The sequence below is a fragment of the Manis pentadactyla genome, chromosome 2 (assembly GCF_030020395.1).
Source record: "Manis pentadactyla isolate mManPen7 chromosome 2, mManPen7.hap1, whole genome shotgun sequence".
In the NCBI taxonomy this organism is placed as follows: domain Eukaryota; kingdom Metazoa; phylum Chordata; class Mammalia; order Pholidota; family Manidae; genus Manis; species Manis pentadactyla.
This window is the reverse complement of record NC_080020.1, coordinates 77,016,497-77,037,403: the sequence shown is the minus strand read 5'-3', so window position 1 is coordinate 77,037,403 and position 20,907 is coordinate 77,016,497. Positions and strand designations below refer to the sequence as shown.

The following is a 20,907-nucleotide window of genomic DNA, read 5'->3' as shown; positions in this document are numbered from 1 at the left end:
GCAAATTTGCTAAGTGGTTCATAAAAGGCGTTTAGTCTATTCTTTTTAGTATTTAAAGATGTAAGAGAAAGAAACATAATTTTAAAATATAGATTCCTCTTTTAGAAAGAATTTGCCAGTATTTTGAGGTAAGAGACTGACTTTTAAGGAGAAAACATTCGGCTTACTAATCAGTGATTTTTGAAATCTGGAAAACATTTTTGCTATGTAACCAAGACTTGACTTTTGTTTTGAGTAGATTTCCTTTTCCCCCTAGAATCATTAGGCTTTATGCAAAATATTCTTCAGTTGTCTTCTGGAACAACGTGTTGCTCAGTTATTTATTACTTAGTAATACAGTTATCCAGTGTTATCAAAATATGTTTTAGATTTAATGGGAGTGTAAGCATGCTAAGCTAAAAAATATCAAACTTCCTGTTTGGTGTTGAATATTATGAGCGTAATATGGTGTTTATCAAAGTGTGGTGCTCGTACTACTGATGGAATGTTACACATTGCTTACTTAACAGCTGTTTTGCAGGTACTATGGGATAACTGAAATTAAGAGAGAATTAAATGAAGTTAAGATAATTAAATGATTTGCTGAAGTCCATATAACCAATAAGTAACAGTGAGAATTCATCCTGAAGTCTGTCTTATTCCAAGCCTGACACAAGTAGCATAAGCAAAAAATTTAGATAGGTGTCTAAGCTTTGAAGTATTAAGTTACATATTTATTTATTTTTTTAATGCATTTATGCATTTATTTTTATTTTGTTTTTTATTATTTATTTTTTGCAGATAATTATTTTTTTATTGAAGGGTAGTTGACACACAGTATTACATTACATTAGTTTCAGGTGTACAACATAGTGATTCAACATTTATATACATGACAATTCTAGGTACCAGCTATCACCATACCAAGCTGTTACAATATCTTGTCTATATTCATTACATCCCAGTTACTTATTATTTTACCATTGGAAGTGTATACTTTTTTTTTTTGTGAGAGCATCTCTCATATTTATTGATCAAATGGTTGTTAACAACAATAAAATTCTGTATAGGGGACTCAATGCTCAATGCACAATCATTAATCCATCCCAAGCCTAATTTTCATCAGTCTCCAATCTTCTGAGGCATAACAAACAAGTTCTTACATGGAGAACAAATTCTTACATAGTGAATAAGTTCTTACATGGTGAACAGTACAAGGGCAGCCATGACAGAAACCTTCGGTTTTGCTCATGCATTATGAACTATAAACAGTTCAAATACGAATACTCATTTGATTTTTATACTTGATTTATATGTGGATACCACATTTCTCTCTTTATTATTATTATTTTTAATAAAATGCTGAAGTGGTAGGTAGATACAAGATAAAGGTAGAAAACATAGTTTAGTGTTGTAAGAGAGCAAATGTAGATGATCAAGTGTGTGCCTGTAGACTATGTGTTAATCCAAGCTAGACAAGGGCAATAAAACATCCATGTATGCAGAAGATTTCTCTCAGAATGGGGGGGTGAGGTTCTAAGCCTCACCTCTGTTGATCCCCAATTTCTCACCTGATGACCCCCCTGCGACTGTGCCTGTCTTAGGTTGTTCCTCCCTTGAGGAATCTTACCCGTCTCTGGCTAACCAGTCATCTTCAGGGGCCATACAGGGAAATGTAAAGTTGGTAAGTGAGAGAGAAGCCTTATTGTTTGAAATGGTTAGCTTTTTATTTCTTTGCATATTTATGCCCTGTAGCTTCTATGCCCAGCATTTGTCTTGAGGTATCTTTACCACTTGGAAGAATTATGATACTCGGTAAATTTGATATGAGGCATGAATTCTATTTAAGGGTTGTAATTAGGAAGGAAGAAGAAAAGCTATAGAAGTAGCAGGCGGAAGAAAACATGGGAAGATTGATTATTTCTTTGACATATCTTCTTGTAGAGTAACTTCAGCATGTATAGGTTTTAAGCTACTACTTAAATTGCGCACACACATTAACATAATAGGAGTATAGTTACATAACCAAAGCATACCTGTAATTACCAGCCATCTCCAGTGAAACCAAGAAAACCAGTTAGGCACCTTAGGCATTTGTGAAAACTTATCTATGATATGGTGGATATTGTCCAACTGAACTTGAACAGTCTGAGAGAAATCAGACCAATTAAAACAACCCATTCCTGGGGAATGTTCACATCCCTTATGTTCTTCTAACAGTAAATAGTCTGTAGTTGTAAGATTTTGGAGCGCTACAATTTGCATTTCTCCTAATTCTTGATTGAGTTCAAACAGTATAGATCCAGTCAAATTTGTTGTTTTACTGTATGCACAGGCCAGCTTAGATATCTCCTTCCTCATTCCCATGGCAAGTCCAGGAGCTGGTGGGATGAGTGCATCTACAGCTGTAGCAGTGCGTGGATCTTTGTTGGGGTTTTTTGATGATCATCTTCTGGCATGAGTCTTCCAGAGAGTGCTGATGTTGGAAGTTCTTTTTCATATCGTATCTTAGTTCATTTTCGGGGTAGCCCAATTAGGCTTTGATCCTCTGTATAAACACAAACAGACCCTTTGCCTACACTTTTTTATGCCCTTTATACCCTTGTGTAGAACTCGTTGGAGGTTACCACACAGGAACTGCCCCTTTTTTTTTTTTTGGTATCACTAATCTACACTTACATGACGAATATTATGTTTACTAGGCTCTCCCCTATACCAGGTACCCCCTATAAACCCCTTTACAGTCACTGTCCATCAGCATAGCAAAATGTTGTAGAATCACTACTTGCCTTCTCTGAGTTGTAGAGCCCTCCCTTTTCTCCTACACCCCCATGCATGCTAATCTTAATACCCCCCTACTTCTCCCCGCCCCTTATCCCTCCCTACCCACCCATCCTCCCCAGTCCCTTTCCCTTTGGTACCTGTTAGTCCATTCTTGAGTTCTGTGATTCTGCTGCTGTTTTGTTCCTTCAGTTTTTCCTTTGTTCTTATATTCCACAGATAAGTGAAACCATTTGGTATTTCTCTTTCTCCGCTTGGCCTGTTTCACTGAGCATAATACCCTCCAGCTCCATCCATGTTGCTGCAAATGGTTGGATTTGCCCTTTTCTTATGGCTGAGTAGTATTCCATTGTGTATATGTACCACATCTTCTTTATCCATTCATCTATCGATGGACATTTAGGTTGCTTCCAATTCTTAGCTATTGTAAATAGTGCTGCGATAAACATAGGGGTGCACTGATCTTTCTCATACTTGATTGCTGCATTCTTAGGGTAAATTCCTAGGAGTGCAATTCCTGGGTCAAATGGTAGGTCTGTTTTGAGCATTTTGATGTACCTCCATACTGCTTTCCACAATGGTTGAACTAACTTACATTTCCACCAGCAGTGTAGGAGGGTTCCCCTTTCCCCACAGCCTTGCCAACATTTGTTGTTGTTTATCTTTTGGATGGCAGCCATCCTTACTGGTGTGAGGTGATACCTCATTGTAGTTTTAATTTGCATTTCTCTGATAATTAGCGATGTGGAGCATCTTTTCATGTGTCTGTTGGCCATCTGTATTTCTTTTTTGGAGAACTGTCTGTTCAGTTCCTCTGCCCATTTTTTAATTGGGTTATTTGTTTTTTGTTTGTTGAGGCGTGTGAGCTCTTTATATATTCTGGACGTCAAGCCTTTATCAGATGTGTCATTTTCAAATATATTCTCCCATACTGTAGGGTTCCTTTTTGTTCTATTGATGGTGTCTTTTGCTGTACAGAAGCTTTTCAGCTTAATATAGTCCCACTTACTCATTTTTGCTGTTGTTTTCCTTGCCCGGGGAGATATGTTCAAGAAGAGGTCACTCATGTTTATGTATAAGAGGTTTTTGCCTATGTTTTCTTCCAAGAGTTTAATGGTTTCATGACTTACATTCAGGTCTTTGATCCATTTTGAGTTTACTTTTGTATATGGGGTTAGACAATGGTCCAGTTTCATTCTCCTACATGTAGCTGTCCAGTTTTGCCAGCACCATCTGTTGAAGAGACTGTCATTTCCCCATTGTATGTCCATGGCTCCTTTATCGAATATTAATTGACCATATATGTCTGGGTTAATGTCTGGATTCTCTAGTCTGTTCCATTGGTCTGTGGCTCTGCTCTTGTGCCAGTACCAAATTGTCTTGATTACTATGGCTTTATAGTAGAGCTTGAAGTTGGGGAGTGAGATCCCCGCCACTTTATTCTTCTTTCTCAGGATTGCTTTGGCTATTCGGGGTCTTTGGTGCTTCCATATGAATTTTTGAATTATTTGTTCCAGTTCATTGAAGAATGTTGCTGGTAGTTTCATAGGGATTGCATCAAATCTGTATATTGCTTTGGGCAGGATGGCCATTTTGACAATATTAATTCTTCCTAGCCACGAGCATGGGATGAGTTTCCATCTGTTAGTGTCCCCTTTAATTTCTCTTAAGAGTGACTTGTAGTTTTCAGAGTATAAGTCTTTCACTTCCTTGGTTAGGTTTATTCCTAGGTATTTTACTTTTTTTGATGCAATTGTGAATGGAGTTGTTTTCCTGATTTCTCTTTCTGTTGGTTCATTGTTAGTGTATAGGAAAGCCACAGATTTCTGTGTGTTGATTTTGTATCCTGCAACTTTGCTGTATTCCGATTATCAGTTCTAGTAGTTTTGGGGTGGAGTCTTTAGGGTTTTTTATGTACAGTATCATGTCATCTGCAAATAGTGACAGTTTAACTTCTTCTTTACCAATCTGGATTCCTTGTATTTCTTTGTTTTGTCTGATTGCCGTGGCTAGGACCTCCAGTACTATGTTAAATAACAGTGGAGAGAGTGGGCATCCCTGTCTAGTTCCCGATCTCAGAGGAAATGCTTTCAGCTTCTCGCTGTTCAGTATAATGTTGGCTGTGGGTTTATCATAGATGGCCTTTATTATGTTGAGGTACTTGCCCTCTATTCCCATTTTGCTGAGAGTTTCTATCATGAATGGATGTTGAACTTTGTCAAATGCTTTTTCAGCATCTATGGAGATGATCATGTGGTTTTTGTCTTTCTTTTTGTTGATGTGGTGGATGATGTTGATGGACTTTCGAATGTTGTACCATCCTTGCATCCCTGGGATGAATCCCACTTGGTCATGGTGTATGATCCTTTTGATGTATTTTTGAATTCGGTTTGCTAATATTTTGTTGAGTATTTTTGCATCTACGTTCATCAGGGATATTGGTCTGTAGTTTTCTTTTTTGGTGGGGTCTTTGCCTGGTTTTGGTATTAGGGTGATGTTAGCTTCATAGAATGAGTTTGGGAATATCCCCTCCTCCTCTATTTTTTGGAAAACTCTAAGGAGAATGGGTATTATGTCTTCCCTGTATGTCTGATAAAATTCCGAGGTAAATCCATCTGGCCCGGGGGTTTTGTTCTTTGGTAGTTTTTTGATTACCGCTTCAATTTTGTTGCTGGTAATTGGTCTGTTTAGATTTTCTGTTTCTTTGTGGGTCAGTCTTGGAAGGTTGTATTTTTCTAGGAAGTTGTCCATTTCTCCTGGGTTTCCCAGCTTGTTAGCATATAGGTTTTCATAGTATTCTCTAATAATTCTTTGTATTTCTGTGGGGTCCGTCGTGATTTTTCCTTTCTCATTTGTGATACTGTTGATTTGTGTTGACTCTCTTTTCCTCTTAATAAGTCTGGCTAGAGGCTTACCTATTTTGTTTATTTTCTCGAAGAACCAGCTCTTGGTTTCCTTGATTTTTGCTATTGTTTTATTCTTCTCAATTTTATTTATTTCTTCTCTGATCTTTATTATGTCCCTCCTTCTACTGACCTTAGGCCTCATCTGTACTTCTTTTTCCAATTTCGATAATTGTGACATTAGACCATTCATTTGGGATTGTTCTTCCTTTTTAAAATATGCTTGGATTGCTATATACTTTCCTCTTAAGACTGCTTTTGCTGTGTCCCACAGAAGTTGGGGCTTAGTGTTGTTGTTGTCATTTGTTTCCATATATTGCTGGATCTCCATTTTGATTTGGTCATTGATCCATTGATTATTTAGGAGCGTGTTGTTAAGCCTCCATGTGTTTGTGAGCCTTTTTGCTTTCTTTGTACAGTTTATTTCTAGTTTTCTGCCTTTGTGGTCTGAAAAGTTGGTTGGTAGGATTTCAATCTTTTGGAATTTACTGAGGCTCTTTTTGTGGCCTAGTATGTGGTCTATTCTGGAGAATGTTCCATGTGCACTTGAGAACAATGTGTATCCTGTTGCTTTTGGATGTAGAGTTCTGTAGATGTCTATTAGGTCCATCTGCTCTACTGTGTTGTTCAGTGCTTCTGTGTCCTTACTTATTTTCTGCCTGGTGGATCTATCCTTTGGGGTGAGTGGTGTGTTGAAGTCTCCTAGAATGAATGCATTGCAGTCTATTTCCCCCTACAGTTCTGTTAGTATTTGTTTCACATATGCTGGTGCTCCTGTGTTGGGTGCATATATATTTAGAATGGTTATATCCTCTTGTTGGACTGAGCCCTTTATCATTATGTAGTGTCCTTCTTTATCTCTTGTTACTTTCTTTGTTTTGAAGTCTATTTTGTCTGATATTAGTACTGCAACCCCTGCTTTCTTCTCGCTGTTGTTTGCCTGAATTATGTTTTTCCATCCCTTGAGTTTTAGTCTGTACATGTCTTTGGGTTTGAGGTGAGTTTCTTGTAAGCAGCATATAGATAGGTCTTGCTTTTTTATCCATTCTATTACTCTGTGTCTTTTGATTGGTGCATTCAGTCCATTAACATTTAGGGTGACTATTGAAAGATATGTACTTATTGCCATTGCAGGCTTTAAATTCGTGGTTACCAAAGGTTCAAGGTTAGCCTCTTTAGTATCTTACTACCTAACTTAGCTCGCTTATTGAGCTGTTATATACACTGTCTGGAGATTCTTTTCTTCTCTCCCTTCTTATTCCTCCTCCTCGATTCTTCATATGTTGGGTGTTTTGTGCTGTGCTCTTTCTAGGAGTGCTCCCATCTAGAGCAGTCCCTGTAAGATGTCCTGTAGAGGTGGTTTGTGTGAAGGAAATTCCCTCAGCTTTTGTTTTTCTGGGAATTGTTTAATCCCACCGTCATATTTGAATGATAGTCGTGCTGGATACAGTATCCTTGGTTCAAGGCCCCTCTGTTTCATTGCATTAAATATATCATGCCATTCTCTTCTGGCCTGTAGGGTTTCTGTCGAGAAGTCTGATGTTAGCCTGATGGGTTTTCCTTTATAGGTGACCTTTTTCTCTCTAGCTGCCTTTAAAACTCTTTCTTTGTCCTTGATCTTTGCCATTTTAATTATTATGTGTCTTGGTGTTGTCCTCCTTGGATCCTTTCTGTTGGGGGTTCTGTGTATTTCCGTGGTCTGTTCGATTATTTCCTCCCCCAGTGTGGGGAAGTTTTCAGCAATTATTTCTTCTAAGATACTTTCCATCTCTTTTCCTCTCTCTTCTTCTTCTGGAACCCCTATAATACGGATATTGTTCCTTTTGGATTGGTCACACAGCTCTCTTAACATTGTTTCATTCCTGGAGATCCTTTTGTCTCTATGTCAGCTTCTATGCGTTCCTGTTCTCTGGTTTCAATTCCATCAATGGCCTCTTGCATCCTATCCATTCTGCTTATAAACCCTTCCAGAGTTTGTTTCATTTCTGCGATCTCCTTTCTGGCATCTGTGATCTCCCTCCGGACTTCATCCCATTTCTTTTGCTTATTTCTCTGCATCTCTGTCAGCATGTTTATGATTCTTCTTTTGAATTCTTTGTCAGGAAGACTGGTTAGGTCTGTCTCCTTCTCTGGTGTTGTCTCTGTGATCTTTGTCTGCCTGTTGCTTTGCCTTTTCATGGTGATAGGAATAGTTTCAGAGCTGGGACGAGTGACGGCTGGAAGAACTTCCCTTCTTGTTGGTTTGTGGCCCTCCTCTCCCGGGAGAACAGCGACCTCTTGTGGCTTGTGCTGGGCAGCTGCGCGCAGACAGGGTTTCTGCTTCCTGCCGGGCTGCTATGGAGTTTATCTCCGCTGTTGCTCTGGGTGTGGCCTGGTTCGGGCCTATGCTCCTAAGTGGTGGAGTCGCTTTGGAGGGGGAACGGCCTGGAGGCTATTTATCTCCGTAAGGGGCCTCCCTGCTCCCTGCAGCCCAGGGGTTAGGGTGCCCAGAGATCCCCGGATTCCCTACCTCTGGATTAAGTGTCCCACCCTGCCCTTTAAGACTTCCAAAAAGCACCCGCCAAAACAAAACAATGACCACACACACACAAAAAAAAGAAAATTTAAATTAAAAAGAAAAAAAATTTTTTTTTTAATTAAAAAAAAAAAAAGTGGCTGCTCGTATTTCTTTATTCTCTGGCGCCAGCCTCAGGCATCTGCTCACCGGTCTTGCTGCCCTGTTTCCCTAGTATTGGGGGCCCTATCCCTTTAAGACTTCCAAAAAGCGCTCGCCAGAACAAAACAGCAAAAAAAATGGTTGCACGCTTTTCTGGTGTCCTCCGGCGCCAGGCCACCGGTGACCGCTCACTGTTCTTGCTGCCCTGTTTCCCTAGTACTGGGGGCCCTATCCCTTTAATACTTCCAAAAATCGCTCGCCAAAACAAAGACAGCAAAAAAAAAAAAATGGTCGCGCACTTTTCTTATGTCCTCTGGCACCCGGCCTCCGGTGCCCGCTCACTGTTCTTGCTGCCCTGTTTCCCTAGCATCCAGGGCCCCCTGGGCACGTACTGTGTCTGCACTCTGGCCCGGATGGCTGGGGCTGGGTGTTCGGCAGTCCTGGGCTCCGTCTCCCTCCTGCTCTGCCTACTCTTCTCCCGCCGGGAGCTGGGGGGAGGGGCGCTCGGCTCCCGCGGGGCCAGGGCTTGTATCTTACCCCCTTCGCGAGGCGCTGGGTTCTCTCAGGTGTGGATGTGGTCTGGATATTGTCCTGTGTCCTCTGGTCTTTATTCTAGGAAGGGTTGTCTTTTTTATATTTTCATAGATATATGTGGTTTTGGGAGGAGATTTCTGCTGCTCTACTCACGCCGCCATCTTGGCTCCACCCCCTAAGTTACATATTTAAGAATATATTTCTAATAGATGACTTGTTTCTTTTTACAAGTTACCCCATAATAAACATTATCAGCCTGGTGGTCAAATAACACTTCTTCAAACTTTTTATTTTACTGTGGAAAACTTCAAACATATATAAAAGTAGAGAGAATAATGGATTCCAATGTACACATCACCTAGCACAAGAATTATCAACTCAGAGCCCATCTCATTTCATTTATATCCTCCTCAGACTTCACTCCTCTTTTCTAAATTATTTTAAACAAATCCCAGTGTAGGGAAAATGAAAATCCTATGGCCATAATCCTCACCTGACCCTAAACTACTTGATGATATAATTGGCCTACTGCTAGGCTAATGTTTACACCCCATTGGCAATGAGCCATTGTTGTTGGTGTTACCATATAAAGAGAGTTCTCTCCAGTGTTCTCCCTGGAGGCAGATGGAGATGGGTTTGCTGCATGCAGACTGCCCCAGAGGCAGACATGATTCTAGCACTCAACCTGCCACCATGAGAATAAAGCTTGGTATAAACTCTTTTACCGGTAATGTTCCATCTCACCAAATTCAGAGTGAACTTGCCAGGGGGCAATCTCCCACAGGCAAGAGGCCCAGACTTCATATCATTTTATTTGTAAATATTCTAACATGTATCTTTACAAAGTAAGGACATTGAGAACACATAACCAAAATTCTATTACCATACCTAAATAATTTTCTAAATAAATAAATTTTCTCAAATTACTTCATCAATTTTAATAGTTTGGTGGTTGAGTCAAGATTTAAAGAAGATTAATACATTACAGTTGCTTGTGGCTTTTAAGTCTCTTTCACCTATATTCCAAGCCTCCCATCTCTTTTGCACTGAAACTTATTTATTGAAGAGACTGGTTCAATTGCCCCATGGAGTCCCCCACAGTCTACATTTTGCTGATTGCATTCCTTCAGCGTCATGTCTCATACTCCTCCATCTCTTGTCTGTCCTCTGAGTGGGTAATTATATCCAGAGGTTTGATCAGATTCATGGTGGATTTTTTTTTAGCATGAATATATGATAGGTAGTGGTAGGTATAGAATTTATGGTTTTTACCAAGGAAATATACTTAAGCCAATGGTTTATAAGTTCTCTTTAGATCTCAAAATACAATAAGTTTGGCTTTTAAACAATTTATATCAGGATGGAGAAGTCAGGTATGGGGAAAAGGGAGAGTATCGCTTAATAATTAATGTATTTAACTAGCCATAAATCTTTAATTACTCTAGAAACTCTTTATGTCCTTAATTCTGAAGCAAGTGATGTTAGATCTTCCTATAGATATCTTGACCCATATAAAAATTCAAAGAAATGTTTTTCTTAAGAATCTCATGACTTCTTTTTATTAGTAGAAGGATTGGAATCTATACTTTGAAAATTGTATCTATTGTTAGAATAATTGAAAATAGAACAGGTATATAGGGACAAGGTATAATAATGTTGTATAAAGAACTTTGCCTCTACTATCTGAAGTCCATACATGGGAAATTCTAGCTTATATACATCAACTCACAATTTAGATTTGTGAAATACCTTGTGATAACTTGCTCATCGGTTAAGGAAAGGCAATCCAATAGCTGCAGAAGCAGAGAGCATTTAAAGGTGAAGTGTAGCTTTAGCTCTGGTACCTTGATAGTAATAACGTGAGAAAATTCAGAGATGCTAAGAGCCAAGAAATTAAGTTAAATATGAGATTCAAATAGAGGCTGTTCAGGGTTGAGATTTCCCTTCTAGTCAGTATGTTGGATAGATGTAGTTTTGAATACACTTCTACCCTTACTTCACCATGCTGAATTTCAGTTCTCTTGTTTTTAGAGTGGTGACTCTGAATATTAAAGCATATGTGAAGTTTCTACCACAGTTCATGACATGTGCCTGATATATATTTATTCCACTCCCTCACAACTGTATAGCTTGAGTTTTTAGGAGAAATTAATGGTTTAATAAGACTCTATCTGTATTATACATTGTAATTAGCTATATAGGTACCTTAATTTAATTTTTCTGTGTCAGTTTTTATTCTCAAATTATTACTGCCCCCTGTCTTTTTCATTTTGTTTTGAGACAAAGAACCTCTTTAGATATTAAACCACATCTACCTGTAGTGAATTTTTTCACCCTATGTAACTGTGATCTTCATGTCCTGGAATATTTTAACTTGTCTGGAATTTTATATGTCTGTCAGGTAAATAGGTAACTCTATTACAGGTAACTCTCAAGCAGGGTTTAACCAAAAATTAGAGATTTCCTAATAATAGCAGTTCCTGTAAAATTGGTCATAGTCATCATTTATCCATTTTTTGAGTAAGCAAGATATCATACTAACATGTACAAGACATTTAATATGACCTTGTTTTTGAAAATTTTGTAATTTTGGTGTATGTTTTTATTTAATTGGATCTAAGTCCCTTGTTACAATGAAAAGCATTTACACTGGTTGGCATTTTTTGGAATATTTTGTAGTTCTTATGTTTTATTGAACGTTCTTGTACCTTGGCCAAAGAGGAGGCAGATTAAATGTAATAATACTTATTTCACTTGTTGCTTAAAGGTAAATTTCAAAGCATTTTGGAATTGCATTGTTGTTGTTTTTAGTGAATCTACTATTGTTGGCAGTTCATTTTATGAATGTTGGATTCCTCATGTAAATATATTTTTTATCTCTCGTTTTTTTTATTTTTGTCCTGTAATTTTTTTTACATTGGAAAATGCAGCAACTTTCATATATCATCTACTATGTATTTGACATCTTTCCTTTTTTTATTAGTACTTTAATTTCTATGTGGCAGAATTATGTGCTACCTTGTATTTTAGTTATGATTTTTTAAAACTAAATTGTCATTTTAACTGGGTTAAAAGCTTCAGAAGGAAGGTATCGTTACTTTTTTTTTTTAATGCTGCCGTTCTTGAACACAAAGTTTGTACATAGTGCTTCCTCAATGAGTGACTGGCAGATGGAGTGAACTTTGCAACTGGCTTTTCTCAGGCTAAGGTCAGTTCATTATTTCAACTTAATGAGATTTGGTTTCTTCTATGTACTAAGTGACTCTAAAACTAACTTTGAATGACTTCTCAGATCACCTTTTAAAATTTTCTCTTGCAAAATTATACTTGCTTTTCTTGCATGAAGTTGCTTCATTTTTTTATTAAACATTTCATTAATTCATTTGGGGAAATATGATGATTAAAAATAATTATTTCTGTATTTTCTGAAGTATGTAACATTTCCAGCTTCTTAATGAGAAAAATCTTATTGAAAATTCTGTAGTTTGAAGATTGTTGATGACTTCATTGTCATCAACATTGTTCCTTAATAAGCAGGAACATCTCTGATTTAGAGCTATTTCAGAATCCTTTGAAGAAGTCCAATAATCTTTGTAGGATTTAGTTAAAAACTGATGTTTAAGTTGTAGCCATAAAAAGGCAATGGATTGATTAATCTTTCTGACTAACATGGTTATGTAAAGGGACTCGTTAGCTGCATGGTCTCATTTCTCTGCTACCTGCTACAGGTGGTGACACTTTTGCTGCAACTTTCTGCTGCTAGACCCTGCTATTCCTCACTGCAGAATCACAGCTTCCAAAATTCTGATACCTTAATAACAAATGACGTTTAATCTGGGTGAATGTAATTGTTTGCTTTATTCAAACGTGTTTTTCTTCAAATGTCAAAACATGGGAAGCCAGCAGAGTGGTACTAGAATTCTGAAACTAAGTTCCATTTCAAAGAGTCAGTAGTAGTTCTGTATTCTGTGACTGCTGAGTGATTCAGCATGCTTAATTGAGTTTAGGGCCTCTTCCATCAGGAGAAAGAGCTGGCAGGGAATCTCTGAACATGATTATCCCCCAATCCTCTCTCTATTAGGTCTTCTTTTTTCTCTAGTGAAGCCAGTTGCAAAGATGATTAATAGTTTTTTGGTTTTTTGTACCAGATTTTTATAGAACTAAATCTCCAGCTCCACCCTCTTCTCCGGCGGTGGGGTAGGATTGGGGCTGAAAATGTCAACCCTTTAATCATTTGTCCTTTCTAGTGACCAGCCCCATCCTAAACCTATCTACTGACCCCACTTTAATTCTTCTCATTAGCATAAACACTGGTGTGATTCAAATGGGCATCTCATGAATAACAAAAGACACTCCTATCACTCAGGATATTCCAAGGGTTTGGACTCTGTCAGAGACAAAGACCAAATATATTTCTTAATATAACACACACACACACACACACACACACACACAGTTACAAAGACCAAATGTATTTCTTAATATAACACACACACACACACACAGTGTTTTTTGAAAATATGAGCCAACTTTTAAAAGGTGACTTAAGCATAAAAATTAGGATTTGTAGTTTTCTTGACTAACCAGAATGGCAGACTCCCAGGACCAGTACTTACCCATCCTAACAGTCTGCACTGAGTGGTGGCTGCCACCTTTATATGGTTATTTGTTTGCAGTTGCCACAGTCTTCACTCCTCATGGGAATGTATTTAGGCTTATTACATCTGACTATGTGGCCCCTGGAGGCATTAGTACATGTAGCCTTGAATAAATGTACAAAGCTTGATTTAAATGTTAGCAGGTACAAAGTTTCAGTTTAGTTTAAGAATGCATCTCCCAAGGGGACTCAGAAGTGAATCTTTTGCTTTTATATTGGCACCTCCTCCCACTAGAGTTGTCCAATATGTTCAGAGATGTAGTTGAAGTGACAGACTCAGAAACTACCACACAGGAAATAGGTATGTAATTATTCATCCAATTAAGACTGTTAAGTCCTTATGTGCTATTTATAATTTACTACTATTTGAACTATGTGAAATTTTCATTTTTTTTTTTGTAGGTTAAAAATAATTAAATATTGGCAGTTTCATATAATTCCTAAATATTTGTGTTTAGCTGAATCAGGGAATGTCACTAGTTGAGGATGTTTTAGGTTTTTATTTTTCCCCAAGATTAATTCTCATTTGTACCCCAGTCTTACCATTCATCCCCTTGTCCCATTAGAAGGTAGGCAAAAAAATAAAAAAATGGGTACAGTTGTGAGTAAATGGTTGGTTTGTGAATGGGGGAGATGTACAGTGCAAGTCCTGTTCCTTTTCCACACAAGTGCTTTTAGTTAAATTTCAGTTCTGAGCAGCACATTTTCAGGTAGAGAAGACTATATAAGCTTAACTGATGATGTTTCATAGGAACGCCCTCTGTTCTAAAGTTAAAATATAAGAGAGGTGTCAACATTTTAAGGCTTAAGAAATCATAATTACTATTGTCTAACTGAGACAAGACTGTTGCTTAGCTAATGCTGAGGTACTGTCTTCTCTTTTCATGTTACATATTATTTTCACATGAAACTCTGCAATTTGAACTGAAATATTTTTGTGAAACTTAAGAAAGTTTCCAAAATGGTAAGTATACTTTCATCCCGTCTGCCAAAGGTATTAGTAATCAAGAGTTTCCGTTTGATGAATATAAAGAAAGTCATATTCTTAGAAGTTTGGTTCCAATCTTAAGGGCATTTTAGATTTAGGTGTTAGACTTTATGTGGGACATTTATTCAGGCCATTTTATTTTTTTTAAATAATTCATTGGGTAAGAGAAAAGAAGGGAGAGGAAGTGAAATTTAAATGAATCACTGGCACTAATGATTATTAATGGTGTTTGTAAAAGATAAGCAGAGGAAATGAGCAGTAATATGGTATTTGGAGTGGCAGCAGCTGGCATTCCACAGCCATAAGAACTAATTGAGAAGGGACTATGAGCATGGCCAAGATACCTTAATTTTAGATTTATTTTATAGTCCTAATGCTTCATTCCTGAAGCATCAGACGGCTAATTTACTGTCTTCCTTGGATATCAACTATGTATTACAAGTTTTTGAACATGATTATGCCATGTTATATGTTATACATAACATGTTATAACATAGTTATATGTTACTCTTACTTAAGGTGACCATCCATTCTAGTTTGGGTTTGAGAGGTTTCCTAGATGTAGGGTTTTTGGTGTTAAAACTGGGAAGATCTCGGGCAAACCTACACAGTCACCTTACTTTCATTTGCAAAATTAATAGAATGGAAATAATCCTGACATGATTAGAAAGGTATTTAATAATCCTATAAATTCTTTACCCTTAAAGTTTAGAAAATTCTAACTTGATAACATTATTTCAAGACAGCATTTCCATAGAAGGTTAGCTTGATATGTTTGTTTTAATTGCTTTAAAAAATTTCTTCGCATTTAAGTTCTCCTGAATTGTTTGTCTTACCAAAAGTAAATAGCCAAGTGGTTGTTGCATAAACCTTTCTGTCTTTTTTATCTAGCAATTATATATAGTCCTACTCTTGAATTTTTGTAATGTGATAGGACTTCTAAAAAATTAATCACTACACTTTTGGTTTAAAATGTGTATTTTTCTTTTCCTCCTTTAAAAAAAAATAAGGTCAAAATAATGTGATCAGGACTCTAATTACAGACTATTAAAAACAGCATTGCTGTGTGCTAATCTTTATTCTGAACTCACTTTAGGTATCAACCTACTTTTCTCAACAAGGGGACACTTAAGTTAATTGCTTCATTAGAAACATGCATTTAGTCCTTTCTGATCTGTAAGTACAACTCCTTGGCGTAGCTGCATAAGTTTGAACACCTGCAGCCCAAGCAGCTTGAAAAGAAGCCATAACTTACTATAAAGGCAAATGAAAGGAGCTCAAGTTCAAAATAATGTTATCAATGATACAGTGTTGTCACTAACTTGAGCTGACCTAAGAGAGTTGGCTTCTGCACTGCTCCTTATCAGCATCCAAAAAGGCATACAAAATTCTTTGTAAACTAATTTAAAAAGTGTCTTGTTTATTCAGAGGCAACTGTGAATGGCATTTGTTCAGAGTGTAGATCACATCAATTGCATACCAGCCAACAACTTATTTCTCTTCTAAGAGAGAAGCCAAGTATCAAAGAAACAAAGTACTAAAGATAAGCTTCTCAATTCTCAACTGTTCTGAGCTCTCAATAAAGCTACTGATATACAAACTGGGGTGGGACCCAACTGTTTCCACCTGCAGGCTTGTCTTAGCTCCTTGGTTCTCGTTGGGAGAGGTGCTGATACTAGTGTGACCTTTAGTGCCCACAGAAAACAAAACACAGGCTTTCTTATGACCCTAATCAATTATTCCCTCTGAGAAGGATTCCACTTCCTTCTCAAGTCATCTTGGGGCAAAAAAAATTATGGCTGACTATTCCCATTTACAGGGCTGGTGAAAGCAAAGAGGTTGTTGATTTGCCCTTCTGAATCTTAAAAGACATAGCAAGTCATCCTTTTCTCTATTTCTTTGGTTGATCTCTGATATTTTGTGTTTGATATTTAATGAGAGGACCTCAGTAAGTAAAAGAATGAAGTACTTTCAAAGCTGGTTCAAATCATATATTATCAGTAAATTGAAACTCATTTGATATGAAGAAAGCATTTCTGAGGCACATAGTATTTACCAGGATACTGAGGTGTACAGGACACAGTAGCAACCAAAGTTTCAAATATGAGTTTACTAAAATAACTGAATCTTCAAAATAAGATAATTTAACTTTCATAATGAATACCCAGAGTTAATCAGAAAATTGGAAAATATTTGCAATATGAGTCATTCAAACGTGGTGTTAAAATGAGTCTGATCCATAAGTGTCTTTTCAACATTATTGGGATTAAAGGCCTTTATGTAATTGTGAAAGTAGGATGAGTTACTGACAGATATCTGGAATATTGAATTTTCAACTAATTTGTCACTGTAATTAGAAATTTGTCACTTGTTTCAAATGTGGTAAAAAGCAGCAGTGAAACAACTGTTCTTTTAGAGTAATCATAAGTACTGCATTTTCCTTTCAGAGAGTTAAATTGCTCACAATAGCCACGGTTTTTGAGGCACATTGAGAGGAAATAACCTGTGTGTGTGTGTGTGTGTGTATTTCTGTATTTGTATATAAATTCTAGAGAGGCAAAAAATGGCCTTCATAACTGCTTTTGTTGTCCGCCTCCCCACGAAATTATGGTTTTTGTGCCCATTAGAATGATGTAAGCCTCTATGTGTCTTTTTCAATGATTGGCATAGAGAAACAGTAACACATTTTCCAGTAATTTTCAGATTTAAGGATTTACAGAGCATGTGGCAATTTACTGCATATTAAGTGTGTTGCCTAACTGATATAAAAGAAAATATTCACAAATGGATAAAGCATTTCAGAATTCAGCACATTAGGCAAAGAATGCCACAATGTAGGAAAAAATGTTGACTAAGTGAAATACTTAAAAATGATTATATTTTTTCAGTAATTATGTAGTCAAACCTTGTCTTACCACTGGGGTTCAGCCCCGGACAAGTTCACTGTGGTTTCAATGTGACCAAAGAAATGACAGTAGAACGTTCTTGGGGTGAAAGGGTTATACCCAACTTTATTCCCATGGTGGCAAGTCAATCACTAGAATTACGTCTTCTCAGAGCGAGTCTGAATGCAGCAAGCCAGTCTCTGCCTCTGGGCTTCAAATCATATATTACCCGTGCAACTGTCTCGGTCTCTGTCCTCAGTGCTGCCACCACTCCAATGTCATCTCTGCTCTCTTGACGCTGTGCCACCATGTCGCCCAGAGCACTGGGCTGAGATTTTTATATAGAGTCATTAACGACGTATTGCCCACACATGTGTAGTGAGCCAGCCATCCAGGGCCAGGTGAGAATCCTGGCCAATAGGAACCTTCTCTTTATCCACAAACCTATTAATTTACATATTTTTCAAATGTTAAAATGCTTAATTGATGTGGCTTCGAGTTTGGAAGTATGGTTGTTTTATAACTTTGTCATTTATTGGGAAAAGAACTGTTTTCTGAGTAAACTTTAGGTAGAAGTTAGAATTATTGCTAATTTATCAATTTGGAGGAATTTTCTTACACTCTTAATTTTAGCTACTTTTTCTTTCCTTTTTTCATTTCATTTCTTTCATTTCTTTCTTGTGTTTTAACTGTAAGACAGTACAGATCTAGCATTCTCTAACTAAGCATCCCTTTCACCATCAGAAAGTAGAGATCTGTAGTAAGTTAGCCTTGTTTTGTGAAGAGCTGACAAAGTGATTTGTTTTTATTAGCATATTCAATTGTTAATTGAGAAAAATATGATGCTTTATTTATGAAAACATAATGGTTTTAAATTGAGAAAGCAAATTATAACTCCTGACTTATAATTTGGCTCTTATTAAAACTTTAATAATTAATATTAGTTAATGAAATGCCAGTTAATTTGCTTTTTCATTTTTGTTACATAATGTATTATATATATTGGTCTTGAACATTTGAGGCAATTTTACACTCTTCCCCCAGTTAAAAAATTAAAAACTATTCTTTTAGCATTTTTGGGATCATCTAGTAAGAGATGCATGCTATGTGATTAAAGAATCATTCCCTCTAGTTTTTCACCTTTGAAGTTTGTGCCTTGTCCTTGGTTTTGACTTTTCATAGTGTTTTTTCTTTGCATATTTTTAATTTTTAGGGTATTTTGTTTGTTAGCTTCTATACATTAGCATTTCTTAATGAAGTACACATGGTCAAAGGATATTCTAGTGTTAGGAAAAATAGTTATTTGCTTTGAACAAATAATATGTGTCCTCTACAGTCAGGTAAGCTTGAGGTCAATCTGGGCAAGATTCCAGAGTGAATTATAAGAAGAATAGTTTTTGAATTCACAGAAAAAGAAACACAACCCTAGTTGCTAGAAATGAGAGTGGGATCACTAAGAAAAAGTCTTAGTGTTAATTTTATTTCCCTTTTTAAAAATAGTATTGCTAGACTGGTATAGAAAAGGGAGGTTTTGCAAAGGACTGTCCTGGTATCCCTGTGACTTAAATGGAGATATTTGCAGTATACTCATGATGGTTGATGTCTGCAAGAAGTTTGTTTCTAATGGTAAGCCACAGAAATCTATGCTTGAGCTTGTCCTGCTCAACATTTTACATAAATAATTTTAATACTTAGAAGAGATGTTTATCAGATTTTAAGATCAGGGAGAGATTATAAATATGTCGGATCATAGTGACAAAATTACTCTTCAGTATAACCTTGACAAGCCAAATATAAAATATGAAATGCATCCCTGCAAAAAATAAAACCCAAAACAAAAACAAAAATTGAACCATGTACATGTATTTAGTCACATAGTTTATGATGAAGTAACATAGAAATACAGTTGAGAAAGGATAGATAGTCTTTAATAAATAGTACTGGGTCAATTAGATATCCCTGTGAAAAAAATGTATCTTGACCCCTATGTAACACGATGCAAAAAAATCTATTCCAGATGGACTGCAGACCTAAATGTGAGAGATAAAACTATAAAACTTAAGATAAACATAGGCAAACATCTTAGTGACCAGAGTTGTTAATCAGGACACAGAAAGTATAGCCATAATATAAAAATTTTGATAAATTTTAACTTCATTACAATAAACTTCTTTTCATCTGAAGATACCATTGTGAGAGTGAAAAGGTAGCCTACAGAGTGGAAGGAGATAACCACAGTATATGTTTATCTATGGAAGGATTTATATCTAAAATACAAAGAACAAGAGGAAAATAAAGAACAAATCAATAAGAAGAAACACTGAATAAAAACATTGGTAAGACTGAACAGACACTCCACAAACAGGGTATTCAAATGCTCAATAAATAAATGAAAAGAACTTAAAATTACATATCAGGGAAATGTGAATTAAAATCACAATGTAATGCTATATAACCACCAAAATGGCTAAAGCTAAAAAGATGAGAAATGTTTGCAAGAATGTGGAGTAATTAGGATGCTCATACACCAAATCTAAATTGGTACAAACCTTCTAGAAAACTTCTGGCTGTATAGTACTAAAACTGAACATATGCATATCCTCTGATCTAGCAATTCCACCCATAGGTATATACCGAACAGAAAAGCTTAAATATTTGCTAGAATGTTTATGGAAGCACTATTTATGATAATCAAAACCTGGAAAGTACTCAAATACTTATCATTACTAGAATGGTTAAATAAATTGTACTATATTCATAAAATGGAATGTTGTACAACCATCTAAGAAATGATATGGATGAATTTTTCAAATATATCATGTTAAGGAAAAGAAGCCAGATATAAATAAAACATGCTGTTTGATTATATAAAATATAAAAAGTATAAAAACACTCAAAACTCTAATCTCTGTTAGAAGTAAGGAGAGTGGTTATTTGGGGGCATAGTGACTGGAAGGGAGGTATTGTGAGAATGAGTTCTGGGGTGGTTATGTTCTGCTTCTTGATCTAGGTACTGCTTAAATGAATTTGTTCAATTGTAAAAACTCACCAAGTTGTATTTTAGATAGATGTACTTTTCCCCATATATGATGCTTAAATAGAAAGTTTTAAAAATGCAAAAAAGTTTCTTGGCCTCAGGCTGTGATAGCTTGATATAACCCTTCTCTATTACACGGTGCTCCTATCTCAGTGGACAGGGTGAGTCCCTGAGCCTGGAAACCCCTTTCTGAAAGAAGGCATGGCTGGATACTGCCAACTCTCAGGTTCTGAGATTTTCTTTTCCTAGTATTTGTGCACACTCTCCTTTTTTGCTTCACATGAACAGAGATGAAGATATTTGATCAAATTTATCCTCACTGTTTATAGTTACATTCCAGTCCAGAGATTACTCCCAGGTCACTCACACAAGTTCTTAGGACCATTTATTTTGTTGTAGAGAAAGAGGCTTTTGACTCTTGGGTACAATTTATTCTTCATATTGTTGGAGATAGTAACTTTTAGTTGGGTATGCAACTATGATTTCA

The 20,907-nt window shown here is 36.6% G+C and overlaps 1 protein-coding gene across 3 annotated transcripts in view; it reads left to right on the top strand.

The window, feature by feature from the left end:
- Positions 1-20,907, top strand: part of XRCC4 (X-ray repair cross complementing 4) — a 258,936-nt gene that overhangs the window by 5,707 nt on the left and 232,322 nt on the right. Inside the window, exon 1 of one of the 3 annotated variants that reach the window (XM_057493751.1) lies at positions 13,746-13,811. The exons of the other annotated variants lie outside the window; for them this stretch is intronic. The gene's annotated coding sequence lies outside the window, so the exon portion shown is untranslated. Of the gene's footprint in view, positions 1-13,745; positions 13,812-20,907 lie in introns of those variants that run through there. 3 annotated transcript variants of the gene reach the window in all.